The sequence below is a fragment of the Varroa jacobsoni genome, unplaced genomic scaffold (genome assembly GCF_002532875.2).
Source record: "Varroa jacobsoni isolate VJ856 unplaced genomic scaffold, vjacob_1.0 contig01280, whole genome shotgun sequence".
NCBI classification, from domain to species: Eukaryota; Metazoa; Arthropoda; class Arachnida; order Mesostigmata; family Varroidae; genus Varroa; species Varroa jacobsoni.
The window spans coordinates 1-26,671 of NW_019214611.1; the positions used below are offsets into that span (position 1 = coordinate 1).

Below are 26,671 nucleotides of genomic sequence, written 5' to 3' on the forward strand. Positions count from 1 at the left end.
TTATTTAGGTTCGCCCTTTCAAATTTCTAGTTGATATGTAAAATTAATTCCACTACCGGTTACATATTTTAGAGCATTTTGAGTCTATCTAACCGTTTTTCTATGAAAAAAAACAGGCTTCCGTATGACGACAGTACCTCTTTTCCACAATAAATAATGGCGTTTCCTATATCAGTAGCACCAGCGAGTTGCTCGAAGTAATGACTCTGTCTGCTAGCTAGAGATATGGTTATCCTTATCAAAGTAATGCTGACGGAGTCGAGGCATATTGATTGAAAAATGGGGCGGGAGGAGGAACTCGCATGCCCAGTTTTGTTGAATTTGCGAGTCTCACACCATCAGCTACCGGTAACTAATATGCATCACGCATTCGGAAAATTATCTGTAAAAAAAATATTGTTGTCTACGTTAATAGAGGAAAATAAATATGTATCCATAATGATTTGGATTTTGAACATAAATTTCGATTATACGAGTAACATCTGATGTTAGCCATTGTTTACAACTTAGCTTGGTTTTGGATACCTTGGTAGTTTCGGGTTAACTATTGACTTCGACGATTTTTCTCTGATTTTCAATGCTGTTAACCTTCAGTGATTTTCCGTACTAGTGGTACGTAAGCATGCTCCAAGCTTATAGACTAAAAAAAAATGTGTCTGATTAGCACCTTCAGTATTGAGATGGGATATTATAGACTATGAGGTGCCATATACATTATATGGTTTATTAGAATATTTCAACGAAAATAGTAATGTAATAATTCGCTATATTTTGGGATAGATAGATAGATGCATTGAAAGATAATTATTTTTAATTATCTTATGAAAGAAATAGAGCTTCTGAAGGTTAGGAAGTAATAAAGCAGTGAAATCATTTTTAGTAGATGCGTGTCAATTTTTCTTTTATCATGCTCGATTATGTTAGCGACTTGTATATACAAGTCGCTACAAGTTGTATATACAACTTATCATCCTAGAGCGATTATTGATTAATATGTTGCTAATCATTTGCGATCATCTGAGGCCTAACGTTTTGTCAAGTTTTAATAAGACTATCTACTCGAGAGGATGGAAGAAAGTTTGTAAGTCGTTCAGAGACATTGGTTTGTAACGATATAATTATAAAGGCTTGAATGTTAAGAATTGTTTTATCTATTCGAATCAAAGTCTTTCTATAATAGGAGGTAAGACTTTAAACATGCTTCTTGTCGATGATGAGCTTTTTGGAATAATCTCTGCAGTAAGGAAACTTCCGCAAATATATATATATAACTCAAGGTTTATTAATACAGTAAACGCAAAAGATTTCTTTGATAATTTGTTTTTAGCGCCATGACGTCAGACCATTCAGTTAAAGGAATACATATATTCAGAGAAAGATATTAAAAAGAACGTAGATTTAACAATGACTTAGAATACTCAATTGAGAAATGAGCTCGGCAAACATATAGGCATACCTTTGTGACATTAACCCACCTGGCCCATACAGAATTAATTCAAAAATAGAACCAGTCAAACACTTTATTATTAGTTAATTCAACTATATTCATAGATAAAAATAAATTTATATATAAATTAAACACACCCAGCCACGACGCGTCTTTTCATAGTATGGTTCAGATGGGCGATTCTCGTAAACCAACGACGTTAAGAGGAGTTGCCTTCTGTCGCCTTTCATTCCAACAAATTCCGATTACGCCGAATTAAACTTCAATGGTAATTAATCCGGTACTGCTTCGCCTGCATCCAGTTACCAGGGCAGGCTATTATCTCACAATTTTGTTGCTATCACAGAATCATTTCCTATCACCGAACTGGAACGAAGAGTGCTTCTATGTTTTGATTGTTTTTTTGTTTCCACTCATCCATACTTGACCAAGTTCGCTGCAGACGAATAATTTGGTGGCCGTTAGACCGTCGAATATATAGGGTGTTCCAAGGGAACGTATACACTGTACCCTAACTTCTTTCGGCACTACAGTGACTGGTGCCACTTATTATATGATACTACTACTACGGTATTCAGATGGACTTCGGTAAAAATGGCGAATTTTATTTATAACACGACGGAGCATCTACATGTTATCAACGTAATGTAAGAGCATATTTTGATAGGAATCTGTTAGGCAGATGGGTTGGACACAAAGGCGCTATGGAATACCCCGGCCGTTCCCCAGACCCAACGCCAATAAACATTTTTTGTGGGGATATTTAAGCGGCTAAGTCTTCGCCAAAAGCAGAAAAAAAATTACAAGCTACAATTAAGTTTCTGATTGAATAACTCAAAACTACTGTGTAAGAGCTTCAAATCTTGAAATCTAAAATAGTAGTAACATGTAAAGAAACTGAAATTATAGTAATGCAACCTGCGTACATTTTTTTTGGGCCATCCTGTATTTGATACTTGCACCGGATCGCTGATGAAGAGACACGAGATTTCCTATATTCTAAGATTCCATGCTATATACCCTAAAGGCATGATCAATGTTAGATTGCCAGTCGTTTAAAGACGGAATACGAAAATCTATATATATGTATATATAAATATATATATATATATTGAAAAATGATCACTTGTGCAGTTGTTCTTCAACGAGTCACAAAAAAAGGTTAGGTGCTATATTTCTGGACTTTTTTTTATGTTATCTTAAACCCGCCGTCAGTTTAGCCAGCTAACACAATAGGAAACACTACCAAATCAAAAGCAACGAAGCTTTTTGTTCACTTCAAATACCAGATACAGACCAAACATCAAATAAACCTCTTAATCACTAATTTCATCATGAAAAGAAATAACTTCTATTTCTTTTCTATCACTTTTAGAAAATAAGTTGCTAGTCAACAAAAGAAACTTTAAGGAACACGATGTAAATATCAAATGATAAATAGAAAATTCGTGAAGATAAATAACATATAGTAAGCCTGTGCCGCCAATTGCGCAGGCCTCATATATGACATTGCAACTAACAGCTTAGCAGAAGCGAAGATCACAATTAATACGGTTGAAGAGTAACCAGAGCTTGTGTAATCATACTGGGTATTCTTCATCATGCAAGTTAATTTTTGTTGCGACTTTCAGCTCACGCAAGAAGCTTTATGCAAAAGAGGCTTTTACCCCAGGATTAATCCGCTTCAACGACGTTCTCTTCGTTCGGTTATTGAAATCGCTACTACTGTTTCAGACTTCTATAGTTATCATTTACTGCATTTAGAACAATCAGATTGTGGCTGTCATCATGACATGCGTATAGCAACGGGAAATTCTCATTTCAGCGTATCGTAACATATGTTTTCTTGTTCAGAATCATCTAGGTTCAATGGTAAAAGGAAGCGTACGTCGAATCAGTTCCGCCTGATCGCCACCCGACTATGATATTATGAGGGTAACTAGATGTAAACTGAATGTATAGTCTCCCTATACTACCTCTCCTCTGTCCTAGATGGCTTCTTGTCATGCCTTACATCTATCAGATAGCAATTTAAGCCTCCCCAACTCAATTATCTACATGTAGCGTTGATACTTCTATGCAAAACAGCACTGTATGTTGGGTCAACCTGACCTATCACGCCTTTGTTAGAACAATTGTCAAAGACGGAAGAGTAAACGTCTAGTGGCGACAGGTACAATGCTCGTAAGAGCCGTATTTATTCCGAACGGTTTCGAACCGTTGCCATCGGCGTCTTGACGATAACAACGGTGACTGATGATGAATACTTGCACCGTGTACTTCCCGCTAAACCGTTCGTAAACCGAATCTGCGCTACCCAGTCATTACGGAGATGCCTTTCAACGAGATAATACCGTATGCAGCAGCGGCGGCGGCGGCAAATGTTAGGGTTGCTAACCAGTAATGAGCTTACGTCCCGATTAATTGAAACATGATTAGTTGAAACATCTTGTTTTGCTGTTGCCCTTTCTAAAGGAAAATTTCGGATGGCTTTGGAACCCGGACGATAAATGACCAGATGGAGCGCTGCGCTGCATCACTTCGGTATCATCCACCGGTGAATAAGCAGGCGAGAGAGTGGTCGCTCCTTTCGTACTTTTCACTGAACTGTCGATTAAAGACAGTTATTTGGGTCGCGATGCCTTACAAACCGATGGAAGTAAACGGGCGTTGGGAAATACGAGGAGTCTACGAGACAGGAATGTGACGGACTGACGGATGGTTCAGTGATACCCGAATTATATATATAGTACGGATAGATCTATAACGCATTGCAGATCTGTCTCTAACCGAATCACGGCGTGTAGAATGCTTCCCATCACCTGTACATTCAACAAAGATTACTCCGGCCCGGTAGAACATAGAATCCTTCACCCAAGAGTCTCCCGAAGGGTTGTTAGCGGTAGAATTTTCATGGATGCAGTTTATGTTAGCAGGAGTTTTAGAGATGCTATCAGCAAAAGTTCGGGATATGTCAGAGTGAAAGTTCGTTAGAAGTTCGTGCGCGTCATTCGCATGTCCAGCGGGCCAATCGTTACTCGCAAGAGACCACTGGAGGGAGACAAGGAGATTGGAAAAAGATGGAGAAGAATAGACAGAGAAGTGGAAAAAAAAGTTGATTTTAGCATATCTTACAATTTTTGTTATCTAAGCATTGGTTGAGGTTTTGTGCTACAGTAGAGCTGTATATTATGATCGTAACGGTCGAATGTTATTCCCTATACATACGATATATATTAAGAGATATTGTATGGATAGGAATATGGCGCTCGATCGACACGCACGAACTAAGCTAATGGCTACATCCGATAACGAGCAGAGAGTGGCTTCTGTAGGGAGAGAATGTTACCTCATTATAACAGGAACGCTGTCCATCGAACGTCTAGGCTAGCGTGACAAACCCATCACGCAACTGCTCATTCCCATCCGAAACAATGGCGTGTTTTACGCACGTTTTATGGTCTTCGAAGGAGGGCATTGTGAGTGAATGGACGAGCCGGCTTCAAATTGAAATTCCCTCCGACATGACAAAACGACAAATGAGATTTTAGAGTTGATTGGCTGGTCCCTTAGTAGGTAACATGGTGACGAGTATTTTACGGTAGAACTACGATTTGAAACTAGAGTACGTCTTTAGCGGACCGACTGTCTGCTCTGCTATATATATATATATATGCGATTGCGTTATAGGCCGATGTGAACGATGGAACTGTACAACGCAGTTCGATGCCGTACAAGCGGGGATACATGTTTTTAAAATGATAAGGGGTGATTTTGAATGGGAATATTAATATAGGCAAACATTAGAAACGATTGTTGCATTTTTCGTATGCAAACAAAAACAATGATACTGAGCTCCTGGCAACAATTGAAAACCGTTACGTATTTTTTAACATTACTGTTATAGTTGTTTTGACGCATATTTATTGGTCGATTTTCGCATATGCCATCTCGCAGATTAATGTTGTCTGATAGGTACATGCGAAAAAGCGTATAGGTAGGCAATTTTATTTTTATCAATCATAGCTGAAAATTTAGGCAGTCGGTTGCTGTTCAAAGGTTTGTTCTACGCGACGAACGACCTGAGTTCAGTGGTATGTACAAGATACAGGTACGTGCAAATTTTCTCGTGTAGTGTTTATCTGCTGAAGTGGAACAAAGCTTGTGCACCAAGGCTTGTGCCCGGTTCATAAAACTATCAGAAGCTCCCAGAATCGACCCAGATAGTCCCAGGTGCTCTGACTGATAACGAATTTTAGACTGTGCTGCACTAAATATAGATAATTGTGATAATATCCTATATGCGAAATCAAAAAGTTTCGTAGTGGAATCACGAGCAGCGTCTTTTTTAACAGCATGCTTGTTCGTTCTGCTGGCTCTAACCGTAGTACTATTTAGGCTGACCAGTCTAACACGTCCTTTTCATGACGACCCTTTTTCTTCGCCTCATTAAAAATCTTCACGTACCAAGGCAGGTAGACAAGGTTCACCAAAATGAAAAGCAACGCTCGATTTAAACGATTTCCAAATTCGTCCTCTCCGTGAATTAGACTCGTTAGTTTCCGATGCGAGTATTTATTACGATCAATCTCTTAAATTAACCGGTTCACAAACAGAGTTAGATTTGAGCTTGCGAGTTTCTAAAGGGACTACTACCTTTCACAGTCACTGCGGTAGTCTTCTCTGTTCACCTACTGAAAGATCAAATCTGCGTAGAATTTGTATCATATTTTGCGAAGCGATCTTTGGTACTTCCGGGAAACCAAGCGCCAGCATCCGTGTTATACGGATCGGTCACGTCTGGTAGAATCAAACCACGTAAACTTGTATCCACTGAAGTTCGATATTGTTAACTTCGAAAATGCACTTTGACGTAGGTCCTAACTTGAAGTATGTAGTTAGGTGGGACGCCGTGGTGGATGCAGTATCGGCCGTATTGCTCGCTGGTTTTTTTTTTCATTTATCGGCGTACTCTATTGCATTGCTATTTGAAAGATCTCATCGCTCATATGACTCGTAATACATGCGATGCGTAATATATACGGTGTGCAAGAGAACGCGATCACTGGCCAATCGTTTCCCGTCAAAATAGCGTACGTAATTTGTCACTGATTATAGATCCAACCGATCCGCCATTTGAGTGATGACGGGTTTTCTCTCGACCTGTAACCAATGAAACAACGTCTCTGGTGAACGCACGCAGTAACTTTACAACTTTTACCGTGTGCGTCTAGCTTTCTCGTATGACCATCTTGTTCATCGGACATTTCCTGGAGTAAAGTTCGATGTAATGAAACGATATCTTGATATATGAAACGACGATCCTTGCAGCTTGCCTTGTTTTTCGAAGGTATTTCCTAGTGTATGACTGTGAACCTCGTGAAGCGAAAATCGTAATCTTTTACCGAATGAAAACCTGGACTATCTCCGAGCGCACGAATGTCTGTCGAAGCTGTCCATTTTTTCCCTGCTCCGTGTAAGTACAGAGATAGTACTGATCGTCGCCTATAACAACTTTGCCGAAGAATCTGCTTATTGTTTGCGTGTCGCTTGGTACCAATTGAGATGCTGAGCGCATTGTGTCCCTTACTCAGTCCATGGGGCGTCCAAACATCTATTTTCGATAAAACCACAAGTTCAAGACATAACAACATTTATCAGCCAGCGCGTGGGTTTGTTTTGCAGATCACCCTCAAAGAGTCCGCTTAGTTATTGTCTCGTCATTTTTTATTCCAACATAGTGTGGTAACATAGTAATTAAAAAATTATGCTCAGTAGCTCTTGTAGGAGGGTCTCACAAACGGTCCTGTAGATAGATTTACAGTTTGACTATGAATGAGCCAAACTCGTATAGGTTTTCGTCGGGTCCTAGCAAATTATCTGTACAAGCAAACGCGAGTAGAGAAGTTATGTAGATCCAAATAGAATATATCTATGCCATTTTGTACCACTGAGAGGTAAAGGTTAGAGAATGAGCGCGTCTACGAGTCGTGACGGAGACGTTCAGATAAGATTTGTAGCTGGTCATTATTAAATATAATAATGCACACCGTTCTCGGCGTACACCGTTGTCGATGACGCGCGCGACTGGAGCCCATCCCCAGCAAAACTGATACACTTACTAACTGCTCTAATAGAACAAAGTTTCATAGAACAACAATTGTGCGGCATAACCGCACGAATATCCGTTGTATTTCCTATAATAAAAATTAACGAATTCGAGGGCTCAATCGCAAACTGTTCAATGTTGTTACTATGAGAACGTTCGGCTGTCTGCACGTTCTAGTACGAGGAGAAACGTGCGCGTGCATGAAATACAAAAAAAAATTTCAGAAGTTTTTCATGCGCATTTCTTTGCCTAAAATCTTTTATAAACTAAACAATTGGTTTTATATGGATATATTCATTTCGACCCTAGGAGAGACTGCGGTTTCTTGGCACGTAATAAAGTGTCTATGTACTATTGAATTTGAGACGAATACTTTCTTCGAAGAAAACATTTCAAACACATAATAGCGATAATTATAATGTAACGGCATGGTAAGCTGGCATTGAATAAAAATGAATAAGTTTCAGTCAACTCGCGACATTATCTTTACGAGTATGGAACTTGACCTTCTACGCCACCAATTCAATTAAAATGAGTAGAAGACTCCATAAAATCCCGTAAAAGATAATATGCGAAAAAAAGGTAAATACAGGATCTTTGTTAGCCAATTTAGCTGGCTTCGGCTCCAGCAATCGATAATAAACAACGAATACAGTTTCATCAATTAGCCCGAAGACCGGTATGTGTAAATTGGAAAACTGAGTTTTCTAGGTGACGACAACCTTAATGCTAGCGGTAACGGGCCCCATAAGCATCCACGATTGGCCTGGCTCAATAAAATTGCTCAGCTGGCCTATTTTCAGCTGATACCTTGCTGTTATCGAACACTGGAAGGCTCAATTCGAAAACTGCGTAGCAGTAGACCAAGTTGTTGCTTCTCCATTTACTCGGCTGATTCCAGATCGTAGGAACACCGAATGGAATAATTGACCGGCGGTAGACAATATATAAATTCCCGGAAGGTACGATCCTGATTTAGGGATAGTTTGTGGCACTACCAAGGTTTTAGCATACTGGCTCAATTGAAAATCCTTTAAAAAAAGAGATAAGAGGCAAAATATTTAGGGCCATATCCCCTCTTTATACTGTATCAACCGAATGCTCAGAACTTCACAGATGGAAGGTTTTATGACTTGTTGGTTTCCCATTGATTACGTACATAACTTAGTAAATTTCTCACAAGCTAGTTCATTATATTAGACCGTCACTGGATTGCGCTAATAATTTTTTTTAATATATGTAATGACTGAAACAACGTAAGTGCTTTACGATTTCTGTGATAAACAAGCAATATCGTACTACAGGATTTCCTGTAGACTAAGTTTTTGCATCGAGCCTGCTTAGGTCTCCTATATTTTCTCTCCAATGTGTGGTTCGTTGACGCTCAGTGAGCTATTTCATGGGTCCTGATTTGCGGGGCGATATGTTACTTGACGAGCGAATCTGCTTAGATGACACTGGCCTATTTGGAGGACAGTTCCACCGCAACGGCTTGTCCCAGCCCGAATAGTAGGAACAGCTTCGAAATAACACTGTGATCTAAACAAGATGCTCCTTTACGATTATTGAAGATTTCTGGTAAGCTATAAAAAGTTAATGTTATAATAAACGACACTAATTAATTGTATCTACGGTGAAATGTCTGGATCATAAACGCATTTAACTCTTATCTCAATCAACGCCATATATATATATATATATATATATATATATATATATATATATATATATATCGTATGTTCTAACAGTGTAAGGCGTTTCATTTGTAATGGCACGTTGGATTAGAAAGGTATCGAGTAATTTAAACACGATTGGCCTCAGATTATACAGCCGTCTATTGAAGCTCGTGCAGAAATACTCCGGCATCGTAAGTGTTTGTCGCTGTTCATAGACAAACAATTTTAAATAGGGTCTTTCATTCACTGTGGCATTCCTTCGAGATGGCTATAAACACAGCCAAGTTTATGAAATCACGTACAATGACCTTCTAATAAAACCGAAGTCAACGAAGAGAAATACGGTGACGAATATGGACACAGGAGTACCCACTGATTAATCCGTTGTGACGGACGGCCAGCAGGCTGGCAATCTAGACGCATAGACAATCCCATAATACCTAAGCGTTAATATTCGCTAACTTGTTTCTAACTAGTCAATTGTCGACTTTTCCCCGATGCAGATTTCGAAATCCCCATAGGGAAGTGCGAAGAAATCGTCTAAAACGAAGCGTGTGTTCTGTGCAGAACACGATACCGGTACACCACTTAAACTTAAAACAACCGTTCTTGTGAAAAGCCCTAAAGTCAATTCTATTATTTAACGGGATCCCGGTACGGACGACTTCATTGTGGTGCAAACATTCAGAACAGGCTGGTACGATGGAAACAGATGATCAGGCATCCCTACGAGTGGCAAATGTCTAGCATCTCTGCAAGAAAATTCGATTGCGAGGTCTGTTTGTCTTCACTCGACTCCCTATAAATTTCTGGTGGCCGGTACAACACAATGCGCTCCCTCCGGTTAGCTAATTATAATAGGTAGGTAAAGTGGTAAGCCGAAGTGTTTTACGCAATTTATAATAATTTGCCACTCTGATGCAGACCGAGCTCCGACAGGCAGCGGCAACAGCAAATACAAAGCAAATAGCTGTACGTTGTGGGCCGAAAGTGGGCAAAATGGGTCTTTTGCCCCCCATCCGGCACTTTTGCTTGGCTCTCTTTTCCATATCGCCTTTCGGTGTAATGCTGGCGTCAATGTTTTTGAATATGAATGTCTAGGCCGATTTCTCTGTAGTCGTGTATCATACAGTATCTACCTGTGGATGCCGTATAAATGAGCATAATTGTTGTAATATTTCGAAAAAAAAAAGTTGTCCGTAGAAGCCTAGTGATAGCATCTGCTGCATCGAAAATATAATTGAAAAGGATAGAACATTTTAGTGATTTATAGTTGTCATAACATATTAATTGTCTCGTATCCCCGTGAATTCGTACCCGTGAATCACAGTTGAGCGCTACTCGAGCAAAAGACGAGATGAGCTTAGCGTAAGGCTTGGGTAGTTTGTGCACCTTCATTCCTAGACGATTTTTAGGTTCCGCAAACGAACAGCTAACACTGCTGATCTACGATTATTTTATAGTTACGCTTCTCGCCTACATATGACAACATAATTTCGAATGGATATTGAAAACGTTATAGTAGCGGGCATAATGGCTTGGTAGCCGTCAAGTGTATTGATCGATCAAAAGCCTTTGATTTTTTGGCCCGTTCTTGCCTTCGCCTTGTTCACCCTGTAAATAACTGAATCCGTTAGGATTGATTGTCAGTGCGCAGTTAGCACGCTTGATATACTAGGAAAATATTAGTTTTAATAAAGAGTGAGCCATTTATACAAACACAAATATAGGGGTAACTTCCGTATGAACGCCCTGTCACAGATACCTTCGGCAGTAATGATATTTGCCATTCTGTTAGTCAGCGGAAGTATTTCGGTGGTAGTAAATTTCAGACGGATCGTATCACAATGAAGAAAGTCCTTATGACAATGGTTCAGTCCTACTGTATTCGTATGGGAACCTTAGGGTCGTATGCAACCTGTATCCTAGATTGTGTCCAAGGTCCCATTGTGTTGAGGGCCGGTCTTTTGGTGCTATTGAAGCTGATGGAGATTCCGGACGTTAACCTGAAAACTGATAAAATTATCGGTTAACATTACTACATTAACGTTCCACTTATGTAGTCTCCTAAAAACGTCTACTCAAAAAACAATACCATCTGCATAGATCTCATTGAACCACAATTGTTTACTAAATTCAGCATAAATCATCAGTATAGTAGTTCCTTACTAAGACAAAGTTCGGTCAAAAGGAAGCTAGATATCTTCTCTAAGCCCCGTTAAATAGAACTCAAGTCGGTCCTAAGTTCATTTTAGTCTTCCGAGAGCAAGTTTGATGCGACAATCGTCCTTCATCACATCACAAAAAAGCATACAATCCGTATAGTGTATTCCTTTTTTTTGTTAGCTTAGTGTATATGTTTGTTGTTTAATTGTTCGAATTATTGTTGCTTTTTGAAAACAAATATACTTTTGCACCATTGCATCAAGAGCTTCCGCTATGTTCGAGGGTTCTTAATAATCTCCTTTCAAGTCTACACCAGCTATTTACAGTAAATCGACATAAAACCTCATAGGAATTTCCCCCAAGCGACTTGTTTTTACAGGTATCGTTTAAAGCGCTATTAAAAAAGCATGGAAAACAAGGCCACATATGTATCTAGATACTCATTTTCGCCAAGCGTTGAATAGCAGTTACTGTAACCGAAGGCGTTACCGAAAGCCAGGCAGGCTTTATGAGAGAATAAGTAAACGTAGCAAGATTCTTCGTTTAAACTTGATTTTCTATAACTATCTCAGCAAGTCTAAGCAAGTAGGGTTGGTCTATATATATATATTACTTGCAAATCTCAAGCTAGTATAATTTGAGATTTCTCAATTATGTTATGTTTTAAAGCTGATTGTTATAGCAGACTTATGAACTAGCCAGTCTTCAGACATTCATCTGTCAATTTGTAGATTATTCCATTGCTGGCCTTTAGAAGCCTTCGGCAAACCGCTGAAATTATATCCGGCAAGCGCTGTCGATTGTTGACAACGATATGGTGCATGGCAGCTATATCCAACAGTAAGTTAACGTATTGAAGATTGTCTTCACAAATCTTCTTCAACCTAGAAATCATGAGTGCATTTGACAATGATGACCTTTTGTCGTGTTATGACTCGCACCCTAATAGCTACTGTTGATATTAGTTAGCAACTTACAGCTGTGTAATTGCTTAGCTGACTAGTTTTTTTATATATAAAATATATATTTTTATATATATAAATAGTGTCTCTACCTTTCATGGATATTTGACTATGAAAGCCTGTCGTATATAGCGGATTTTAAAAGTTTCAGCAAATGGTTTGTAGCAGATTCATTCTCCGTCATAATCTACTGATGGAAGTTAACTGTAAAAAAAGTAAAAAAGCACGTCTTTTTTTACATCGGGTAGGGTTTTATTTTAAAATCCCCAGGTGACTCAGGCTAGTGAATTCGCCATCTATGGCATATCATGTATCGTTAGTTTGGCATAAAGCTGGATTTCGAACACGCGTAACGTTCAGCAATTGTCCTTGACGCTGGGTTACTAGAAAACCCGTATGGTTGAATTTACCTTGAAGAAAGGGGTTCGTGGCGTGACAAGTTTTTGTGAATAATTTATAAAAAGTGTGCTGAAACCTATACTAGCAAACTGTATTAAGCGACTCTATGTCTATCCTCTCATTTAACTACTTATAATACGACTTTGCGTTTTTGTGAGATGACACGAACCGTAAATCAAGAACTATACCACACTATACAGGTGGGTTAATCACCTCCTAAATCTGCATTAACAGGTTACATACAGCTATGGGCCAACTTTATAGAGGATCGCATCCGTAGCGACATAGCAACAACTGCACATTTCCATCACTTTTTTTTTTTTAGCTGGCTCTATTGCTACCCTTATTTAAATCAACACAAAGCTTTAATGTTGTTTACTTCTTATTGTTGTTTCATCTTTAACCAATTTCAAACTACACGTGCGTTTTCGTGCAATGCATGCCTGAATCGACATTTTGTACGACGCAGACGCATCGAATTTGATATTCCGTTGTTATAATTTTCGGTCGCTACTAGCGGTATTTCGGCAGTCCATCGCATCGGGGATGTCGACAACAATGGAGCTGGCAATCAATAACAGGGTTTTCGCGAGTGTACTCTGATAGGCGTTCACTTGTCGCCGCCCATCAGTCTCCTCTAGTTGGCGTTTCTAACTCCCGATTCTTCGATAGGCTCGCGTATCTAAAATGTCTCGCACCGGCTCTACCTAACAGACCGGGATCCTCACTAGCCTCTGCGTTGTCTGACCGACTCTCCACTCGTTCTTACAACCACGTCTTATTGCGACCGACAGTCACCTCCTGACTGACGCATCCACTCACCGACCGTCTCTGCTATCCCACTACAGCAGTAATACAACAAACCCCAAAATCAGCCCACCTTATCTGAGCACATAGCGGCGTGCGAGTAGGCACAAGAGGGTATGAAAAAAGGGGCCGAGCGGTTTACCCCGTTCGGGTTGTCCACAGCCACAGAATGCCCCTAGCTAGCACGCCCAATAGCTCCTCTTCGTCCCCACCTCCCATTACATTAGGTGTTCTGGATACGCTGCATATACCTGAGTTGTACGAGAACGAATCCCTTGTTGTGATGTCCCCCCAACATTACCCAGCACCTTTGGCGGTTGTCTTACCGACCTCGTGAACTCTATAGCCCCTCGAGCTCATGTCTGGAACTCCAACGTGGCCTCTGTTGCGGTTTCTGCTGTTCTGGCCACTGCCTATAACCCCACCACGAGCGCGTCCCAGACCACACTCACTCACGCCGGGGTTCAGATCCGACAGCCACATTTACACACACAGGCATACTGAGCCACGTCCACTCAGCCCCTCCGGTCGTCACACGTCCAGTATTGTACACACAACATTGAGAGCGTGTACTGGCAGACATAGATCCCGTGAGCGGCTTCGAGGTGCCTCCCGCTCTCCGTCTCCGCATGCTGCTACTGCTGCTGATGTGTCCCGGCAGCACACGAGTTGTGTCCGGCCTCCGGTGCACGACCTGTGCACGGGGCCGTAGCCAGAGCCGAGGGCAGGAGCTCCCAGGCCAGCCACGCAGCGAGCCAGCGCAGCTCGTGAGTGTTGACCCGGTCTCCCTGGAGACGCCTCACGTCCACACCCTATAAAACAGCCAGTCTGTAGGAAAAGACACAGCACACCGCAGTGGTAGATTGGGCCGTTCGTTGCATTCACTGCGATCGAAATCGATGTGATGCAAAGGCTGGACAAAACCAATGCAAACCGGTAACAATTTGGCTTCGTAGAGCCAAATGGCAACTAACTGTGACGTTCACAAACAGCTACTGCTGTTGTGGCTGCTACTTGTAGCACTACAGCTGGTAGCACCTCACCAAGTATATAGAAATGACCTCCTTCTGAATACAGAACTGTGAAGACGTCAAGCGTGGCCGCCAAATGACTACGCCGCCAGCGCCAAAGCCACATCGTGTTTATTGAAGACATTTTTGTCACGATGACGAATACGACGAGCGGATGGTCTTATGAGTTCGTAGAACCGGCGGCCTTTCTATCGTCGTGATCAGGAGCTAACTCAGCTATTAGGTTGAGCGAAAATGAAAACGTGCGGGTTTTCAGGTTAATCATGTCTCTTCCACATGCCCTCGAACGACGCGACAAGTACGAGAGGCACACGTCAGTAACGATTCTTCAGCGATTGAACGGTGAGTACTAGAATCTCACAGGAAGTTAGAGCGCACCCACTAAATGGACACATATAGATAGAGATTGAGTGAAGGATTCTATGGGTATCTGCGTGCGTGTATATGTGTATAGGTGACTGTTGAAGTAGGAAATAACCTACAAATACGCGGGTTTTGTGTCGTGCAAGGGTTGAATAGGACAGAGACAGAAATCTCTCTATGAGACAGTCGGCTATAAGTAGATACTGGATATAGGAAAGGTCCCATTAGTGGCATGCTCGTGTATATATACACTGTGAACGCATGGTTTTGGTTAGTGTTGTGATTATTTATACCAGCTTGCGAAATCGTAAACCCACTCTTCACTACGTAATAGATCTACGTTTTATACGTGCAGTCTAAAGTCAAGCCACGTAGGGGGAATATGTGTAAGAGTTAGTTCACGTTTTGAGTTAAAGTGCAAGGTTCTAGTATGGCTTCTTGACCGTATCGAAACTTCTACAATGCTATCTTATGAAATCTATAGTCTAAATGCTCATAATACACGCTACTGAACCAGTCACCCTTTAATGATTCGGATTAGTGGATGGCTGTATTTATTGCGATAGCCTTTATTTAAACGACCTCTTCTCTGATGTTGCAAATATCAATAGGCGTCGATGGGCGACATATCGTGTTATTCAAATGACTATCGTTCGCCCCCTTGTTACATGGCTTCTGGAAATTATCTAAGCAATGATCATACAAGTAAATGGGGCAGATATCTTAACATCCGATGAGGATTCCATCGTTGCACTGTGCGACGTAAATGTTTATAGACGAAAAGGAATAGACCTATTTAAACAGCACAATGTGCTCCCTAAGTAAGCAAACGCGTGCCTATCAATGCACAAATAACAGACTGTTTCGTTTGTAGCTGAGTACTGCAAATGCTTTCTATGTAACTGCTCAAATCTTCTCGTATATGTCTTGAATCCTCTTAGTTAAATTTATATAGTCAGCAATTGCCCCTTTTCTTATTAGCGTTTAAGTGCAATCATGCACGACGCTTATTTCTATCCTTTACAACTTTTGTTATTTTAGCGTTTCCCCCCCGAACCTCTGCCGCTTGCATAGCTCCATGCTATACGAGTTTCGTTAATTATCGTCAAAAAAAAATACGAAATTTACGAGGATTAAAAGGGGAAAGAAAAAATAGAAATCAGTCGAAACATAGACCCATACATATTTATAGCGTCGAGAAGTTCGACGGGTAAAAACTCCGTGCCTTCGAATGAAGCAGCTATCTTTGCGCAAGTTGCGCGAACTTTAGGTTTCTTAGAAGCTTCGCAGAGGGCTCGCCTAGTTAAGTTGAACAGTTGTTCTGTATCGCGCGCGCCAGCTGAGACGAACATCCCTATATCCCAGTTTTGCCCTGCAGCTAGGATCGATATCTCGATCGTCGACCTAAATAGCACAAAATCATCTCTGCTATCGTGGTCCGAACGACGTCCTTGCCTACTCGGTCGCGCTTGGATTGTTGAACGAATTCGCGTGATATTGTTGTAGAAACGATTCTGCGCGTTTGACGAAAGGCAACCCCGGCAGCAGGCTACCCTCTTAACCAAATTCGACACCAGGAAAGTTCATTGTGGGTGACTAATTAAGTTATACCTATACCCAGATAGGAATACAAAAAAAAGAAACTTATTTGCAAGTTAGATTCTAATCTTTCGATTCGTGATGGAAAAGCTTGACTTCATCCTAACAACCTTTTGCCGAATAAAATTTTACTTTTAATTTAATATATATAATAAAGCTTGAAGAATCAAAGCTAAATTAGAATCGAAAGAAAACTAGTAGAATAGTAATTATTTTTTTTTTAATAGTTTATCACATATTATCCCCACGATATCCAATGCAAACCAATTGCAGCAGGCAAGCCCTCAATAGAACTAGGCACTCAGGCCGCAGTCGGTTTACCTAGGTTTATGTACGGATGAAATGCAAGCAAATCTAGATTTTTTATGATATTGATGAACAGACCTAACATATCGTTCTAAGTGACCTAATAAGCGGATACCCTTTAGCCACGATCGATTCGCTTTGTCGCCAACAACGACGACTGCCTAACACCGTAAACATCAAATGAGGACGAACACAACGAGACATCTTTGAATCTAATTCGTTGCCACAATGCTTTCCCATCTCGCGCCATCTTGGTGGGCCAGGCTGGATCGTGCCGCGCTTACCTCCTCTTTATATGCTTTTAAAATTAGCCACTCCGATTTATCTACACCCACCGCGACCCGACCGAGCGTCGCTGAGTGGTTAACTCCATCTTTATATTTTTCATGACCTACCGATTACGAATAGTTCTGATACTTTTAGTAGGATTCAGGGCAATAGTCCAGTATAACGAGTTCATAGGGCCACGTTATGATCCCTTGCGAGAAAACTTTATTATTTTCATTAAACCGTCGTATGTTTAGGAGAATAGCGCTAGGAAGCGCGCCGATAACCTATTCCAAATGTCATTTAGGGCGTTTGATACTTGTGAAGTGCGGGCCCAAAAGTACACTGGAGCTTGGTCCCTTGGTTCGAATCCAAACATGGACAGACTGCTTCGTGCTAGGAGCCAGCCGTCTGATAAAATATTTAATAACGATACCGGACATGAAATCTGAAACATAAAGGCAGCCAAAGCTTCAGATCTGGACCGTTACAGCCCTGTATATTGTTCTCGTATATTGAAGCAGAAGAGATTTCTGGTTCGATCCGACCTCATTTTGCCTTCGTCCTTCGACGTATAGACCTTGACTTTGTTGCTTATTGGGCTGCATGTAACACCAGCTACTAACGAATCGATAATCCATGTCTTCAAATATATTCGCTATAGACCTTGATTGCCGATCGAGATATACAGCTGATCGAGGCCGCGATACAATGTGATTTTCGATTTCGTAGGATTTTTGCCAGCGCTGGCTTTTGTGTCGGTTCCAACCAACGCGTCGGGTAGCACCAATGTGATTACGCCACGCTTTGAAGCTGTTCCAGTGTTTGTGTAAGACATTTCTGTCTCTTTCCCAATATCCTTCTGCTGCCCTTCGTCTACGCATTAAGCTATCTACAGTCGTTACGAGGAGCATTTTGTGCCGCAAACCGGAAAGCGAAGGCGCACAATTGGGAACTCAATGTATACTCTGAGGCGCGACTGACTTCCACTCCCTTCATCGTTTAACGTAATGCGATACGGCAATGAAATACCGGTGACGGCGGGGCATCGGTTAGAGGCGGCTCTGTCCGCCTAAAAGCAAAGGTAAACTAAGCCTCACAGATGATGTATGATTGTTCCCCTGCCCCACACAAAGCCTTCACATCTCGCGTCACCTTGGCGGGCGAGGCTTATTGCATAGATCGAATCTCTGTATATAAGTAAATATAGATACTACCAGGCGAAACGATAGTAGAACGGCGATGCTTAACCACATGTGTGTCTGCCATTCGCAGTTAAGTACAACGGTAGAGTTACTCGCTAATATTCGAAGACATAGAAAAGGGATCAATACGACATAGTTTCCAATGACATAAACATAAGGTATCTATGGACGGCTACTATGGACTGTATCTTATTATAATAAATTGGACCTGGGAGCCAGGTTTCAGCTATAGCCTGAGTGTGCTCCTCTAGTATTTACAATACCCATCGAGCCTGTTCTTTTTGCCCAATGCGACACTGACTAATCCCCTCCGACGCTAGTTGAACAAGAGGGGGCAACGTCTATTCATTATTATCGATGCAACGTGTATAATAACATGACGAATAATTGTTGTATTAAAGCGGAAAGGAATAGTGCGCGGGCATTACCATTTACGGACATGTTTGCTTGAACCACCCTTTTTTATGCCCTCTGTTCGGATTAGAATCTTTCAGCCGTCTCAGATAACTCTGACTAGTAAGCATGACAAAAGATTTGTAATTATATAGGCTTATATCCATATGTTTTGTTTAAACGTAAAGTTGTCTTACTACGGGAAAAGTCAACATAACTATGATAAAATTTCACTGGTAAATCTCGCAACGACAGCAGTCCTATCGGATGGCAACCCGACTGAGTTGCTGCCTGCCGATCAATGTTAAAGTGTCATGTAAGCGCGAATTACCATGCGCTAACATATGGACATCTGGAAACGTTGTATAAAAACACACACTTCATCGTGAAACAAAGTAAGCAGAACTCTTTTATTATCCATATTGCTACTTTATTTTTTGCATTCTCTGATGCTAAATTTCGGTTCTGTCTTAAAGGGATAAAAGATTAGATAAAATCAATAGTATATGCTTACGGGAACTTGTGATACTACCAGAAACGTATCGCCGGCGCCACTTCTGCTCCTGATGGATATTTGCCTTTATTTCACTTATAAGTTTCGTCCCCTTTTTCCTACCGGATGAAGCAGGCGATGCTGGGAAGACAAGTTCCCTCCCCGGAACTCGTTTAAGATTTTCTACCCATATCTGTAAAGCCTGCATGACGTCGCTGTTATCGTTGTTGACCCATGATGTGAACCGCTAGGGCCGAACAAAATATCCACCCGAGGAATTCGAGATCGTCGAGATTTAGGAACAGGTCTCAATAGCAAAGAATAGGGCAGTATTAGCAACCTGCAACCTTCAATTGACCGGGCACAAAGTAACGGACCGGCCACTCACTATAATGTGTAGGTCACCTCACAACCACGTTACATTTCTTCCAGCTAATACAGATCGTCACGTATACGACTAACGAGCATAACATTGTGTTGTCTCCGCGTATGATTGCGGCAGCAGCTGGCTGGACAGCGGCGCAAAGGAAATTACGTATATGAAATGAGAGAGTATGGCTGGTTAGGGCAGAACGGGCAATTCGATAAGCTAGAAATAAAATACGAAAGGAAAGAGAAAAAAGGCAGCGGGGGGCAATATTATTATATAACGAGACTCGTATCTTGTGCTCGATCAAGGTTTATTGCTCCCCGTATGGGTCATGTACACAGGGACATGACAGGCCTGCTTTTGTCACCATGGTCTGCCACAGTTTTTTGAGGGCGGCAGCGCGATGATGTAACCACCCCCATCCCTTTGTGTCCCCAGCTGTGTCGTAAGGAAACGCACTATCCATGCGAATGCCTGACGGCAGTGCAATGTGCTATGAAACATTCAGCGATGCAACCGAGATTTCGGTCAGCTATCTATGTGATATGAAAAGGGGTATAGGTATAACCTGAAGGGACTATCCAGCGATATACGTCACGCGCACCTCAGAATCCTGCCCTCAGGGTGAACGAATAGTAATTCACATGTGCCCTCGTAAAAACGTTTTCGGTTTATATGGAACAAAGACAAGGGACGTGAAACAAGGTTCATGGTGTCGTTTTCTAATTGGTTTCTGCTTGTATCAGGCGATACGCGCTTATACGAGCGCGTAACCATGACAAAGCGACGTCAATTTAGGGCAATGGGTTGTTAAATCAGGAATATTAGAGGAAAAAAGAGTATCTTGCAGTTGCGTAAGATTGTGTCCAAATTAGGCTTTTCTAATAAGGGACGGTGGAAGTGCCGCTTCAGGATGCGGCAATAAATAGTCACGTTTATCGTCTATTTAGAACTAGGCACAAAGGATTTCCTGTCAAGACATCTGAGAATACGGCACGTCTTTGAATGAATGATGCACATTGACCTATCAACGCTTCTAGCCTTGCGTTCGGTACTACAACCGTTGCCCCAGATGAGTGGCTCCTAGCTATGCTGTTCGAACTAACTTTTCGAACTTATACCACCTCACGTGTCCGTACGTTTTGTAGACAAACGCGTTATTACCGCAGCATCATGGGAAGAGTCAAGGTTTCACTGCTTGCCACTATTGCATCGTGCATTTGTTCTTGTCTCCCTTGAACAAACGTGTAACTACTGCCTATGGTACGCAGACTTCTACGGCGCTTGGTTGTTTTTGTGTGCAGTCGTTCGACAGACAACCACTCCGAGCTAGGTATTCTGTGACCTATATCTTTCACTATCATAGTAATGCACAATTAAGGCGCTCCATCAAATGGAAGCTCCACCTTCTAATGAAATTTACACCGTGAACAAATCGTATGAGCCGATAGCTAATTCTTCTCTTCCTCATAATTAAGTATCCTATGCAAGTACCAAAACCGAGAATTGAAATGATCTAACTTATATGTTACGCGCAGAACGCAGGATTTGGGTAAGATTGGTCTATTGATTAGAAGTCTATTGGTATTTTTTTCACATCTTAGGTAGGCCCGTGTTAGACTCTAATGGTAGCTTCTCATGGTCAAACGTTGCAGAAATAAACAGCCGTAACCAGTTCCTTTACCCCTCTCTAACTTTGGGAGTTATCAGTTTAGACGTAGTTGCATAATACATTTCATAACAAACATCACAACACTCCTAAAGGTATAACTAAAGAAAAGATGAACAGAAATAAAGAGTAAAAACAAACACTTATACTTCACAATGGGAGACGGTCGGCAAGGTTCTATTCGCTTTAGCGGACGGAACGTATAGAACCCAGAAACGATGACTGGCCAATTTTGTAAATAACCCCAAAAAAAACCTGATTGGAAGGGAAACAAGCAGAAGTGATAACGCACAAATACATCATTACGCTCATGGCGGTCGCAAAATTTCGCGTATCCACGGAAACATCTAATTTAACACGTTAAAAACTGTCGCAGCAAATGATTTTTTCGACGTTTTCTGTAGGTATGAGCGGCTCTTTCCAGGGCGTACTAACTGTATACGATTGCTCTGCAATAGCAAGTATCCTTGCAAGTAACGAACTAGAAGGGCTTCGCTTACCTCTGCCAGATCGTGCCCTATAGAACAGTTCGAGCCCGCAACTACCTGCACGAGCTGCAGACCCTCGTGAGACGCGTCCACCCGCCGCCAGTTTGGGCATTACCTCGTTTCACATCACCATCGCTTTCGCACGGCATCGCAGAGATCGCCTGATAATCATCACGCATTCTTACCGGTGAGTGCCGCTGTACACAATTTGTCGTAATAGTTTGTATCCTCGACTCTGTGAGCTGACCCTGGCTGACCGTGTCCGAGTTCGTCTGAGCATTCAAGAAGAGTCGGCAGATATTACGACTATTACTGGTAGTAGTCATAATAATCATAGTAGCAGGAGCAACAGCAGCAACATCGTCATTGGCAACAGCCGTGGCAAACCCTCAACGCTGCGCAACCCGATGTGGTTATAAGCTCGCGCTGTGTCAGCTTCACCTATTCGTTCGCTTACGTGGTTCGTTAGATACGCGTAGTAGCAGTAGTAGTTAGTAGTAGTAGTAGTTAGTAGTAGTAGTAGTTAGTAGTAGTAGTTAGTAGTAGTTAGTGGTAGTTAGTGGTAGTTAGTAGTAGTTCGTAGCAGTTAGTAATAGTTAGTAAGTAGTAGTAGCAGCAGCAGCACTAGTGGCGATGATGGCAGTTGGCAGGCGCGCTTATGCCCCCTTCCAGCCTCCTCAAATCCTGAAAGTAGTAACCTCTCCCCCTCCTCAAGAAACACAATTGGAGTAGACGCGGCACTATCAGCTTGGTAAAACAGTAAGCATTCGTTCATGGCGGCCAGTTGCGTGTTCGTCTGACAGCTCAGCCCTGGCCACTCAGCTTGCTGCCTTCTCCTCACAACGCGTGTTCCGCTGCGCCCAACAACCGGCGCTACTGGTAGAGGGTCTAGGTTTGACCCCTGCACTCAGTTCAAGGCTCGGTCGGGCGGTTATTGTCGCATGGGTACAATAACATGCTGCAGCAGCCCTAGCAGCTACTTGAACCATCGTCTCACCTATTCATATGTGGTACCGTGGTAACCAAGGCTGAATGTTCAGTACGTGGCTAGTCACGGATCCCACGGACGAAAGCGTGGGTAGATCGGACCAATCGGAGCAGGATCAGCCATGGGTTGTTCAAATGTAACGTGCCGCGTCCAGTTAGTTGGTCCGCGTTGGTCAATTATCCGCTGGGTTATCAACTAAACAGGTCAGTAGAAGTGTGGCCTAGCTTATGCTCGGTGCGTGTATGTACTTCGTCAAGCAAAAGCGAGGTAACTTGAACGACGTTGTATGTATATATCCGTCCACAGATTGCAATTTACCGAATGGGTAGTGGGTGGTTAGAGGGGCGTCGGCCGCGGCAAGGGTCTGGTCTGTCAGACCGTCGACAAGCAAACGGACGGAGAACGACGAGAACCTGCTCAGCTGGCTGGAACCAGGTTATCTATGCTATGAAAAAATCAGGCAAAACTCCACAATTCAACGGCTAACTATCGCTGTTGCTGTTGAAGTCGGATCGTTGTGATAACCAAGACAGTCACTGCGGCCGCTTATTGTTCGCCCAGCTGCATCAGTGTTATCTTTCAGTTAAGAAGAATGATTCGGTTAGAAATAGGAAGCTTATTCTGTCGACGAGGCGGACTATATGCCTTCTCTATTTTGGGGAACTCTAGCATAGACTAGAAGTAAACTATGATAACTAAGGTAGCCAACCGTAACGCTTCTTTCCATACTATAATCCGCCATTGGTAGTAAAGTAGCAGGGCGTGAGCTGTCCACCCGTGTAGCATAACAGTGTTTATCATGGGCCTGCGTTGAAACAGGCGGGGTACTTTTTTCTCTTTTTTAGCGTCAGTTGTCCGAAATTTGATATTAATTTTACCTTGTTACCGATATCTTTGGTCATACAGAAAAGGGCGGCAGACCGCAGGTGGCAACAGGGGCTGTCGCCGTTGCATTATTTCTTAATTTGAAGCGGTGCCTGTTTTACGTGACTGGACAAACGAAGTTGTCTCGTTAGTATGTAGTTAATGCTGTTTTAATAATCATTTATTTTGATGCATCGGCGAAGGCTAAAGCGGTCACGAGGCTGGTTTTACAAGCCAGTTTTAGATGAGGCTCACGTTCGAATCTGAACATCCGCGTGAAAAGGTCTTTATGGAGGTCATTCGATCAATTAGGACAGTATCTCCATAGAGAAGACTTATAAAAAAAAACTAGATCAACAATGGTCGAAGGGCACGAAAGTTTAAGGTTGCATTGGTACGAGGCTGAGCGCGCGTACCTAACACCTTCTACATTAGTGTCCACCTGCAATCGGAAGCCGGAAATGGCAAGGCGTTCCGCGTGTTAAAGGACGACCAAGAGAAACGTACTTATTTCCCCGCGCGGATGCTGCATGACGATATCTCGAAAGTATTGCACTACCTGTATTTGTCACATATTTCGTGAGCGATATCGATTTCAGCGTCAACGTCATTAATGATAAAACAAGAACGTCGAAAACGGCGAAGTTGTTATCTACAGCAAACAAAAAAAACACTCAATGGAACTCTCAAGTCTTCGGCTTTTTTCAGCGGCTGTCTCGGAGCAGCGATTGTTGCTAGGGCAATTTTTTGCTACCACGATACACCTGTCGACTTAGCTTGTTGGAGTTCTGCTTTGTTAGTGCATACTGTGTTGGTGTATACCCGCATTAGCTTAGCGCGCGCGAGTGAGCGATGGAACAAGGTCCATGTCGTAGCATGTCCGCCAAGGAAACAAAGTATGACCCACGTGAAACACTTTTAATGAGACAAGCACCGCCGATTGGCCACCTCTTGCTTCTCCTGAACACATCGATTGTGACCAAAATAGGATGATCTTCCCGAGTGCAGTAGCAGCGACGACGACGACGATACAATGTAACGCATCAATCGTCCACAAAAAAACAACTCACATACATAAATGGTCACCTGAGCTTAACGACGGGAGGTGGAAGGGCGCTATTCAATGAGCACCGGAACCGCCATTTTGTTCCTGTCGTTCGCCGCCATTTACTGTTCGACGGCGATCGTTGTCGATATGTATGCATCGCTCAAACGAGTTTGTTCTGTGTCTGTTTTGCACAAACAGGCATTGCCTGTGAGAAGCGATAGCGCAGTACTTAGTTCGGGCTTACTTTACTACGTAAGTCGATGCTCAATGGCTGGCTGACAACTCCGCTACAGGCACTAAAGGCTCTCTCAACATAAACATTACGGCAGCATCAGGAGAAGTCACTCGGGCTGTCGCTGCTGCCGGGTCGTTGTTGTTGATGAGGCCTATCTTGGCCTTTCCGTGCCGGTGGCTGTTCAACTGTTCCCCAGTTTCTTCTTGGCTGATCACGGTCAACTACTTATTGTTGCTTGTTGTTTATACTGCTGCGGCTATCGTCGTCGTTGTTGTTGCGGCGGCCGCTTTTATTGAGAATGGCACTTGTCGTATATCCTCCACTTGTCGGACCTCACCTTTAGCGATGGCCAGCTGTAGATGTCGTCTGTTTTGGACACTTCATCAGCGTTAGCCGCTGCGGAACACTACCACGACGGCCGATGAGCGCGTTGCTTGTGACAGGAACAGCGGCAAAAATAGCAGCTACAAACAGAAGCAGCAGCAGCGGCGGCGGTGGCGGTGGCGGTGGCGGTGGCAACAGCCGCGAAGATGCTAATGTAGCCCGCTAGATTACTTGTCTTCCCTGCGAGCTTAGTGGTTCTGGGTGTATACTCTATTCGGCGGTATGAAACAAAATACCAGTCATATGGAGCACGCTTACTGCCAATGGTAGTAGTCAGGAAACCACGCCAACTAAGTGCAGCTGTGTATAATAGCTTGAGGGAAACATCCGGAAAGACACTACAGTCCCCAGTTAGTTGGCAACGTCAGTGGCGATTCTGGCATATTCAACATCTGTCGACCCCTCCGCCGACATCCGAGTAACCGGCCAGCAGATCGTTGCCTCCCGGATCCCCCTGCTAAGTAACACAACAAAACGACGAAACGAACTGCCACAGACTGCGGAGCTGGACAGCAGAGATCTATCCGATAGAATCAAGGGGCAACTGCCATGACCATTGCTGCTGATGCTGACTCACTCTGCAGCTACTGGTAGTTTTTTTAAAGTACCGACACCTGTTATACATCTTAAAGAACACTGTATTGCGTTGTTTTTTCTGCAACGGCTGCGGCGGTGGCTGCGGCGGCAACGGCAACGATTCTAGCATATTAAAGGTGAGCGCTTCAGGAGCGCTTCGCTGGCTGCTGATTTCATTCGCAGTTTCTGCTCCACAAAACAAGTGGTAAGCGAAACAGCGTGCAAAATGGTGGAAAGCAACACGGACGGAGCGTCGACCAGAACGGGATAGGGTAGGGGAGAGCCGAAAGAGGCTAAAAAAGCCATTGCCTTCTTGGCTTTTTTAGCCGAATGGTTATTGCTGTTTCCCAAGATGCTGATGCTTCCTTTGCCACTGCCTTAGCCATTCCTCGAGAACTCTTTGGGCAGTGTTGTCTACTGCGTTCTTTTTCAAAAAGCCCACAAGGCCATGCTCGCATTTTCTCTGCAGCTGCCAGTCCTATTGGGCCTAGTCGGTACTCGGACTGGGTTTATTGGGCGGGCATTGGCATCAGTGTTCAAGCAGGTGGTAGCGGCAACGATGATGAGCCAAAGGAAGTATCATTACCAATCGACCGTTCGCAAACAGGGGAGGACAGGCGGGCACAAACTCAACTTGCGGTCGCGACCGGCATTTTCTTCAGCAGTCACCTCCAATAGGTCGGCAATAAACTTATCTTTCCCGCTGTTGTTAGGTTTTTGCCAGAGAAGTTTTGCGTGAAAATGAATTTTTCTAGCTCGTTTTCAAGCAGAACATCCTCTTGCCCCTGTAGAGTGCGAAGTCTTCTAACGTTTCCGACAAAGAGGA

The 26,671-nt window shown here is 42.7% G+C and overlaps 1 long non-coding RNA gene across 4 annotated transcripts; it reads right to left on the bottom strand.

Annotated features, from left to right (window-relative positions):
- Positions 1-6: 6 nt before the first annotated feature.
- On the bottom strand, positions 7-25,133 carry LOC111271938 (uncharacterized). Of its 4 annotated transcripts, XR_015315537.1 has the most exons (6): positions 21,763-24,368; positions 10,998-11,245; positions 4,797-7,061; positions 2,374-2,468; positions 1,585-1,883; positions 7-382 (listed from the first exon to the last, which is right to left on the bottom strand). It is a non-coding gene; the product is annotated as an uncharacterized LOC111271938 (long non-coding RNA). The 4 variants fall into 4 exon arrangements; XR_002687221.2 differs by lacking the exons at positions 7-382; positions 1,585-1,883; positions 2,374-2,468; positions 4,797-7,061 and adding an exon at positions 10,469-10,846 and having other exon boundaries at positions 21,763-22,701; XR_002687222.2 differs by lacking the exons at positions 7-382; positions 1,585-1,883; positions 2,374-2,468; positions 4,797-7,061; positions 21,763-24,368 and adding an exon at positions 24,689-25,133 and having other exon boundaries at positions 10,905-11,245.
- Between the last annotated feature and the right edge of the window lie 1,538 nt (positions 25,134-26,671).